Source organism: Salvelinus sp. IW2-2015, unplaced genomic scaffold (genome assembly GCF_002910315.2).
Source record: "Salvelinus sp. IW2-2015 unplaced genomic scaffold, ASM291031v2 Un_scaffold2049, whole genome shotgun sequence".
In the NCBI taxonomy this organism is placed as follows: domain Eukaryota; kingdom Metazoa; phylum Chordata; class Actinopteri; order Salmoniformes; family Salmonidae; genus Salvelinus; species Salvelinus sp. IW2-2015.
In genome coordinates, this window is record NW_019943393.1 from 7,145 (window position 1) to 16,687 (window position 9,543).

General features: G+C 46.0%; 1 long non-coding RNA gene across 1 annotated transcript; it reads right to left on the reverse strand.

The window, feature by feature from the left end:
- Window positions 1–4,736: 4,736 nt before the first annotated feature.
- LOC112072810 (uncharacterized) lies at window positions 4,737–8,836 on the reverse strand. Its single transcript, XR_002894394.2, has 3 exons — window positions 8,722–8,836; window positions 7,681–7,823; window positions 4,737–4,916 (listed from the first exon to the last, which is right to left on the reverse strand). It is a non-coding gene; the product is annotated as an uncharacterized lncRNA (long non-coding RNA).
- Between the last annotated feature and the right edge of the window lie 707 nt (window positions 8,837–9,543).

A 9,543-nucleotide genomic window follows, 5' to 3' on the forward strand; every position in this document is an offset into this window, starting at 1 on the left:
CCCACAAGGCACAGTCAGATCTAATTCCTACACTAGGTACGTACGCCCCACAAGGCCACAGTCAGATCTAATTCCTACACTAGGTACGTACGCCCCACAAGCCACAGTCAGATCTAATTCCTACACTAGGTACGTACGCCCACAAGGCCACAGTCAGATCTAATTCCTACACTAGGTACGTACGCCCCACAAGGCCACAGTCAGATCTAATTCCTACACTAGGTACGTACGCCCCACAAGGCCACAGTCAGATCTAATTCCTACACTAGGTACGTACGCCCCACAAGGCCACAGTCAGATCTAATTCCTACACTAGGTAGCGTACGCCCACAAGGCCACAGTCAGATCTAATCCTACACTAGGTACGTACGCCCCACAAGCCACAGTCAGATCTAATTCCTACACTAGGTACGTACGCCCCACAAGGACAGTCAATCTAATTCCTACACTAGTACGTACGCCCCACAAGCCACAGTTAGATACACAAAATGGAGATACCACATACTTGCGCCGAGTTACAAATTGCGGGGCTGCACACGTTTGCTTATTTTTGCTACACAGGTTCACCATTTTGCATATCAGCTAGTTGTAGTTATTGTGTATCAGCTAGTTGTAGTTGTTGTGTATCAGCTACAAGTTGCCTCTGCAGCCCCATCTCACGCAGCACTTACAGAACCTGGCGTACGTGTTGATGTTGTAGTTGTAAATACTGGCCGACGGACACTTCCCGTCACATGACACTATGTTGACCTGGAGGAAAAAACCAACAACAAAATGTAACAAGGGGATGTAATGCTAAATGTGAATATCCTAATCCTGCCGACTACGCCAAATGTAGCATTAAGAACAGTTCGTAGCTGATCTACGCCAATAAAATGACCTACCTCTTTAATCCAGGTGGCATAGATGGGCTATGAATTATCCTTAATGCTACATAAAGATTAGCTTTTTTTGCGTTTTTTTATTTAGACATCAGATAAAGCGTTATCGTGATGAAGATATTGCTCAACTATCGTGGCACAATAATCCATGACGGGCTTGACCCTCCTACTCATCCAGAAAACAAGTTTCCCAGACATAGTGCTGTTCCTACATTTTGATGTAACATTTATTTAACCAGGTCAGAAACAATTAAGACAAAAAAACGTACCGGTCTGTTACTGCGACAGTCGTTCTTCCGTATCGTCATCCTTACTGTCACTTCTGACAGGACTTCCCATTCTTTACCTGCAGGGTTCACAAATACAATGACACCACATCCCATCAGTCTTAGATCTGGTTCTGACCACACATCCCATCAGTCTGATCTGGTTCTGACCACCACACATCCCATCAGTCTGGATCTGGTTCTGACACCACACATCCCATCAGTCTTAATCTGGTTCTGACCACACATCCCATCAGTCTGGATCTGGTTCTGACCACACATCCCATCAGCTTCATCTGGTTCTGACCACACATCACACATTAACATGTTGTTTGGAGTCATCACGACTACTTGATCTACATTCATGTCTCTTGACCCACACCCTGAGTTCACGCCATGCTCTACCCAACTGAGCACGCGACCACATTCAGTTTTTCTTGGATCTGTTCTGACCACACATCCCATCAGTCTCTTAATCTGGTTCTGACCACCACATCCATCAGTCTGGATCTGGTTCTGAAGACCAACCATTGACCAGAACTCTGATCTGCCAGCCGTATAGAAAGGAAGAACAAACCATGAAGGAAAACATGAACAGAGAGAGGACAGAGGAGCAAAAACAGTACAACTGTTGTCATGCTGTCAGAAGGTAAATGGTACATAAAGACACAGCTTTTTAGCTACAATACCCCGCGCACTGTTGTTTTTAATATGAAATGGTTTAGGGAGGCCAGAAATATTTCATACTTGAATATCAATTCTATGAGATCTGCGATGCTTAAGCCTATTGGTTAATCTCTGTGTAGACGAGGCGTCAGTGTAAAAAAAAAAAACATGTTAACCAACGGTGTAATTCCATCACAGAATTCTTTCCCCCACGTAGCGGCCCAGTCAATCAACCAAAACGTGTTAAACTAAGAACTCTATGTGATGATAACACGTTATTACCCTCTGTACCTATTGACAAGGGTCTACTTTCAACTACTTCAAGCAGAAGACATAATGTTGACAATCTAACGGTTATWAGACTGACATKATGTRTATGCCCRAATATTTTTTTGCAATAGTTTATGACCCAAAAAAATAAGAAGCATGACAAATGACATATCCCTGTTACAATGCATGGAGCTAATGTARTATCTTACATTTATCGCCTAGTAACACGGATACGTCAGTTRTCGTAAGAGTGAAAAGCCCACTTTAACCTTTAATAAAAGTATGAATTATTTAAAAAAGTTTCAGAAACAAAACAGATACCCTTTCACCAGAATCCATCTAGTACCTGTTAGCAGGTGATGTTATTGTTTGGGTAATATGGCATAAAATATTCCAGTGCTACTGCACATCATTTTTCAGGAAGACTAGGATGGGGGAAACTATGCAAGTATKACATACATAAAGAGGATCACGCAATTATTTTATAAATGGATACAAATKTATACCATATTAGCCAAAAACATTAGCGACAGTACAAACCCCCACACCAGTGTTCAGCAGTACTAAAAGATGACCTACTACAGTTCAAGACACACCATGCAGACATCTAAACGACTGCAGACTACTCGGCCACTACCAACAGTACATTGTTGGAGATCAACAATGCACTGCCCCGACAGTGCAAAATGGGGAAAGATTTAGCTGTGTCATGTGATCCGCAGAGGACAATTGGAGGAAAAATGGCAACAAAATAGTGGATGACAACAAAAAAATGACACAAAAAAAAACGTTTTTTAGAGTCTGTTTTGACTTGTCCTGTACTGTAATTGTTTCTGTAAAAAAAAAAAAGGGAGTACATTGTTGGATATCAACAATGGTGCTGGCAAGCCTCGTTGTCTCAGAGCTCTATATCAATGACGGGTACCTCGTTCACAGTTTGTGTTAACTGTGGGTGTCAGGGGACTAACAGGGAAGGGAAAGAGAGAATATCCGGTACCTGGGGGGGGGGGGTTGGTACATGATGGTCAGCTTGCACACGGGAACACACAAAAATGAAGAAAAGTAACCCAACTCTATCTATCTAGTTCTATATGCTTTTCAGAAGTTACCGTAAATACTGTAGTAGCATTTATAGTTACAATACTGGGGTTGTTAAAACTGTTGGTTTACATTTGTACATTGGTGTGTGAACCAATTCATGTATGGATGTTGAATTCCTCTGAATCGCCCAGTGTGGCCTTTGCAGTAACGGTAACATGGATGTCAGATTAGATTTATTTTGCTTGTAAAGTGTATGTTGGTTATTTTCACAGAAAAGCATCTGTTTCTATTACTTTGAATAGACCCTTTGGGGGGGGGACATAGGAGCCACAACATCATATTGCTGTAGGTATTGCCTAAAACAGTAGGTAGTTTCTCAAATGGGGGGAAACAATATATTTTCAGCATAAGCGGAGTGAGAAAATGCTGATTGAAGTGGTGAGGTCATAAACTGAGGACAAACATGTACTGGGAAACACACGTTAACAGACAAACAAGTAACAAAGATTAACTTCAGTAGAAGAGGTGGGGAGGCTAAACAATGGGGTACAGGAGAGACTAAACATGGGCGTACAGGAAGAGACTAAACATGGGAGTACAGGAGAGACTAAACATGGCGTACAGGGAGAGACTAAACATGGGCGTACAGGGAGAGACTAAACACGGCGTACAGGGAGAGACTAAACAGGGCGTACAGGGAGAGACTAAACAGGGCGTACAGGAGAGACTAAACACGGCGTACAGGAGAGACTAAACAGGCGTACAGGAGAGACTAAACACGGGCGTACAGGAGAGACTAAACAGGGCGTACAGGAGAGACTAAACAGGGGTACAGGGAGAGACTAAACATGGAGCGTACAGGGAGAGACTAAACATGGGGTACAGGGAGAGACTAAACATGGGTACAGGGAGAGACTAAACATGGGCAGTACAGGGAGAGACTAAACATGGCGTACAGGGAGAGACTAAAATGGGCGTACAGGAAGAGACTAAACATGGGCGTACAGGGAGAGACTAAACATGGAGTACAGGAGAGACTAAACATGGGCGTACAGGGAGAGACTAAAACATGGGCGTACAGGGAGAGACTAAACATGCGTACAGGAGAGACTAAACATGGGCGTACAGGGAAGACAAACATGGGCGTACAGGGAGAGACTAAAATGCGTACAGGGAGAGACTAAACATGGGTACAGGGAGAGACTAAACATGGGCGTACAGGGAGAGACTAAACATGGGTACAGGAAGACTAAACATGGGGTACAGGGAGAGACTAAAACAGGGCGTACAGGAGAGACTAAACATGGGCGTACAGGGAGAGACTAAACACGGGCGTACAGGGAGAGACTAAACAGGCGTACAGGAGAGACTAACACGGGACAGGAGGCTAAACATGGCGTACAGGAAGAGACTAAACATGGGCGTACAGGAGAGACTAAACATGGGCGTACAGGGAGAGACTTAATATGGGGATACAGGGAGAGACTAAACATGGGAGTACAGGAGAGAGACTAAACATGGCGTACAGGAGAGACTAAACATGGGTACAGGGAGAGACTAAACATGGGGTACAGGGAGAGACTAATATGGGCATGCAGGAAAACACAAATATGGGCGTACAGGAAGAGACTAAACATGGGCGTACAGGGAGAGAATAAACATGGGCATGCAGGAAAACACTAAATATGGGCGTACAGAAGCTACCCAGAAACTATAGCTGGACAGGTTGTCTTTCTCTTTACTCACATGTCTTGCAACATCCGTCCATGTAACTTACAATGGTTCCAGCAATCTAGAGTGGAGACAACAGTGACATCTCAGGGGTTAAAGGTCAACTAAAATAACATCAGAGAGAGGTAGTAGTGTTACAAAGACTGACCAAAACATGTGTGTATATATATGTGTGTGTATGTGTTGTGTGTGTATCAGCTAGATCTAACTAAATCAAGGGGTTGGTAACCTGATGGTGTTAATCAGGGGGTGGTAACCTGACGGTGCTAATCAAGGGGTTGGTAACCTGACGGTGCTAATCAAGGGCTTGGTAACCTGATGGTGTTATCAAGGGTTGTAACCTGACGGTGCTAATCAAGGGGTTGGTAACCTGACGGTGCTATCAAGGGCTTGGTAACCTGATGGTGCTAATCAAGGGGTTGGTAACCTGACGGTGCTAATCAAGGGGTTGGTAACCTGACGGTGCTAATCAAGGGTTTGGTAACCTGACGGTGCTAATCAAGGGTTGGTAACCTGACGGTGCTTAATCAAGGGGGGTAACCTGATGGTGCTAATCAAGGGGTTGGTAACCTGATGGTGCTAATCAAGGGTTGGTAACCTGATGGTGTTAATCAAGGGTTTGTAACCTGACGGTGCTAATCAAGGGGTTGGTACCTGACGGTGCTAATCAAGGGGTTGGTACCTGAGGTGTAATCAAGGGGTTGGTACCTGATGGTGTTAATCAAGGGGTTGGTAACCTGATGTTGCTAATCAAGGGGTTGGTAACCTGACGGTGCTAATCAAGGGGTTGGTAACCTGATGGTGCTAATCAAGGGGTTGGTAACCTGATGTGTTAATCAAGGGGTTGGTAACCTGATGGTGTTAATCAAGGGGTTGGTAACCTGATGGTGCTTAATCAAGGGGTTTGGTAACCTGACGGTGCTAATCAAGGGGTTGGTAACCTGATGGTGTTAATCAAGGGGTTGGTAACCTGATGGTGCTAATCAAAGGGGTTGGTAACCTTGACGGTGCTAATCAAGGGTTGGTAACCTGATGGTGTTAATCAAGGGGTTGGTAACCTGACGGTGTAATCAAGGGTTGGTAACCTGATGGTGTTAATCAAGGGTTGGTAACCTGACGGTGCTAATCAAGGGGTTGGTTAACCTGATGGTGTAATCAAGGGTTGGTGAACCTGACGGTGCTAATCAAGGGGTTGGTAACCTGACGGTGGTTAATCAAGGGTTGGTAACCTGACGGTGCTAATCAAGGGGTTGGTAACCTAGGGCTAATCAAGGTGGTGGTGATTGTTGAATAAGTGTACGGATTGGAGGATCCAGAGGCCTGGCGTTGAGAGAGACTGCTATAGGAGGGACAGAGGACTGTTGAGAGAGACTGCTATAGGAGACAGAGGACTGGGTGAGAGAGACTGCTATAGGAGACAGAGGACTGGGTTGAGAGAGACTGCTATTGGAGACAGAGGACTGGGTTGAGAGACTGCTATAGGAGACAGAGGACTGGGTTGAGAGGACTGCTATAGGAGACAAGAGGACTGGGTTGAGAGAGACTGCTAGGAGACAGAGGACTGGTTGAGAGAGACTGCTATAGGAGACAGAGGACTGGGTTGAGAGACTGCTATAGGAGGCAGAGGACTGGGTTGAGAGGAGACTGCTATAGGAGACAGAGGACTGGGTTTGAGAGAGACTTGCTATAGGAGACAGAGGACTGGGTGAGAGAGACTGCTATAGGAGACAGAGGACTGGGTTGAGAGAGACTGCTATAGGAGACAGAGGACTGGGTTTGAGAAGACTGCTATAGGAGACAGAGGACTGGGTTGAGAGAGACTGCTATAGGAGACAGAGGACTGGGTTGAGAGAGACTGCTATAGGAGACAGAGGACTGGGTTGAGAGAGACTGCTATAGGAGACAGAGGACTGGGTTGAGAGAGACTGCTATAGGAGACAGAGGACTGGTTGAGAAAGACTGCTATAGGAGACGAGGACTGGGTTGAGAGAGACTGCTATAGGAGACAGAGGACTGGGTTGAGAGAGACTGCTATAGGAGACAGAGGACTGGATTGAGAGAGACTGCTATAGGAGACAGAGGACGGGTTGAGAGAGACTGCTATAGGAGACAGAGGACTGGGTTGAGAAAGACTGCTATAGGAGACAGCGGCTGCTTTGAAGACAGGGCCCATGTTATTCTAGGTAGGGACTGTGGAAGACAGGGCCCATGTTATTCTAGGGTAGGGACTGTGGAAGACAGGGCCATGTTATTCTAGGGTAGGACTGTGGAAGACAGGGCCCATGTTATTCTGGTAGGGACTGTGGAAGACAGGCCCATGTTATTCTAGGGTAGACTGTGGAAGACAGGGCCCATGTTATTCTAGGGTAGGGACTGTGGAAGACAGGGCCCAGTTTATTCTAGGGTAGGGTCTGTGAAGACAGGGCCATGTTATTCTAGGTAGGGACTGTGGAAGACAGGCCCATGTTATTCTAGGGTAGGACTGTGGAAGACAGGGCCCATGTTATTCTAGGGTAGGGACTGTGGAAGACAGGGCCCATGTTATTCTAGGGTAGGACTGTGGAAGACAGGGCCATGTTATTCTAGGTAGGACTGTGGAAGACAGGGCCCATGTTATCTAGGGTAGGGACTGTGAAGACAGCCATTTCTGGTGGACTGTAAGACAGGGCCCATGTTATTCTAGGGTAGGGACGTGGAGACAGGGCCCATTTATTTAGGGTAGGGACTGAGGAAGACAGGCCCATGTTATTCTAGGAGGAGGGAAGACAGGGCCCATGTTATTCTCGGGTAGGGACTGTGAAACACTAACACCCTTGGTGCCTGACCTGCCAGCGTGGTCCAGCCTGGATGTGGACCGTGGTCTTGCGATCCCAGAGCACGGTCAGGTCCTCCTCGGGACGTGGACCAGTGAAGAGCCCAGCGTCCATATGAACACCTCCTGCCTCCAGTCGATCACACTGGACGGGTTCTACACAAGATGGAGGACAGGAAACAGGACAATGGACAGGAATTAGATCAATACTGATGAACAGGTTGAGATGAGCCAGGGGGTCCGGGGTAGTGCCCCCCTGTGTTTTTTTTAACCTCGTGTCTTTATGGTTTATTGTTCATTGAGGACAAGTTAGAGGAGAGGGAAGTATACAGGGAAGAGGACAAGAAAGAGGACAAGACAGAGGACAAGAAAGAGGACAAGACAGAGGACAAGACAGAGGACAGACAGAGACAAGAGAGGACAAGACAGAGGACAAGACAGAGGACAGACAGAAGACAGGGACAACAGGGGACAAGACAGGGACAAGACAGGGACAAGACAGGGGACAAGACAGGAGGACAAGACAGGAGGACAAGACAGAGGACAAGACAGGAGACAAGACAGGAGGAGGACAGGGAGGAGGCAGGAAGAGGACAAGCTGGAGGACAAGCTGGAGGACAAGGAAGAGGACAAGGAAGAGGACAGGGATCATGAATTAGGTAGTCTTAAATAAGTGAAATTGCACCGTAATTGGTAAGGTGTGACAATAGTAATGTGATATTCATTGGGTCTGAAGGGTCAGGGGTAGTTCCTCTCTCTGTAATGTTTTCATCAAACATTCTTAGTACACTGTAGGCTACATTAACCCTATCGAAAGCAAGTAAACAACAAGTAACGGGCCGCTAGTGGAAACTGGGTGGCATCCCAGCGGAGACTTGGTAGGACCACAGCAGCACGCTACCTGGTGAGGTTCAGCAGCAGGAGCAGGAGCAGGTTCAGGAACAGCAGCAGGAGCAGGTTCAGGAGCAGGAGCAGCAGCAGAGCAGGTTCAGGAGCAGCAGCAGGAGCAGGTTCAGGAGCAGGAGCAGGAGCAGGAGCAGGAGCATACACTTACTGGTTTGCCACTGTCGTCGTCCAACGCAATGAAAGATCTACCAATGTTGATGAGTAGAGATTTCCTGCAGATGACGCCGCTGTCGTAACAGTCCACGTTCTCAGCCGTCACACTCATCAGATCAACACTGCTCTGAAGGTCGGACGGGGAAAAACAACATGAAAATAGCAAGCTAACCCAGGATAGAACTATGCTACTGAAAACTACCAAATGTGTGAAGAAGTATATTGAGTAATTAAACCCTAAGCCAGTCTATTCATCAATCCCTTCATGGATATCTCACTTTCACGGATTTCTTGCATGACATTTATTCATCCCATTTTATTATCAAATAACGAGGAAAATACATGAACTTGAGTAATGGAAATGTGACTCTGGTACCTTTACTAGGTAGACTTTACACACTCCAACCCAACCGTAGTCAAACAGCATACCTTTACTAGGTAGACTTTACACACTCCAACGTAATCAAAACAGCAACCTTTACTAGGTAGACTTTACACACTCCAACGTAATCAAACAGCATACCTTACTAGGTAGACCTTACACACTCCAACAGCATACCTTTACTAGGTAGACTTTACACACTCCAACGTAATCAAACAGCATACCTTTACTAGGTAGACTTTACACACTCAAACAGCATACCTTTACTAGGTAGACTTACACACTCCAACGTAGTCAAACAGCATACCTTTACTAGGTAGACTTTACACACTCCAACGAGCATACCTTTACTAGGTAGACTTTACACACTCCAAGTAATCAAACAGCATACCTTTACTAGGTAGACTTTACACACTCCAACGTAGCAGAACATTG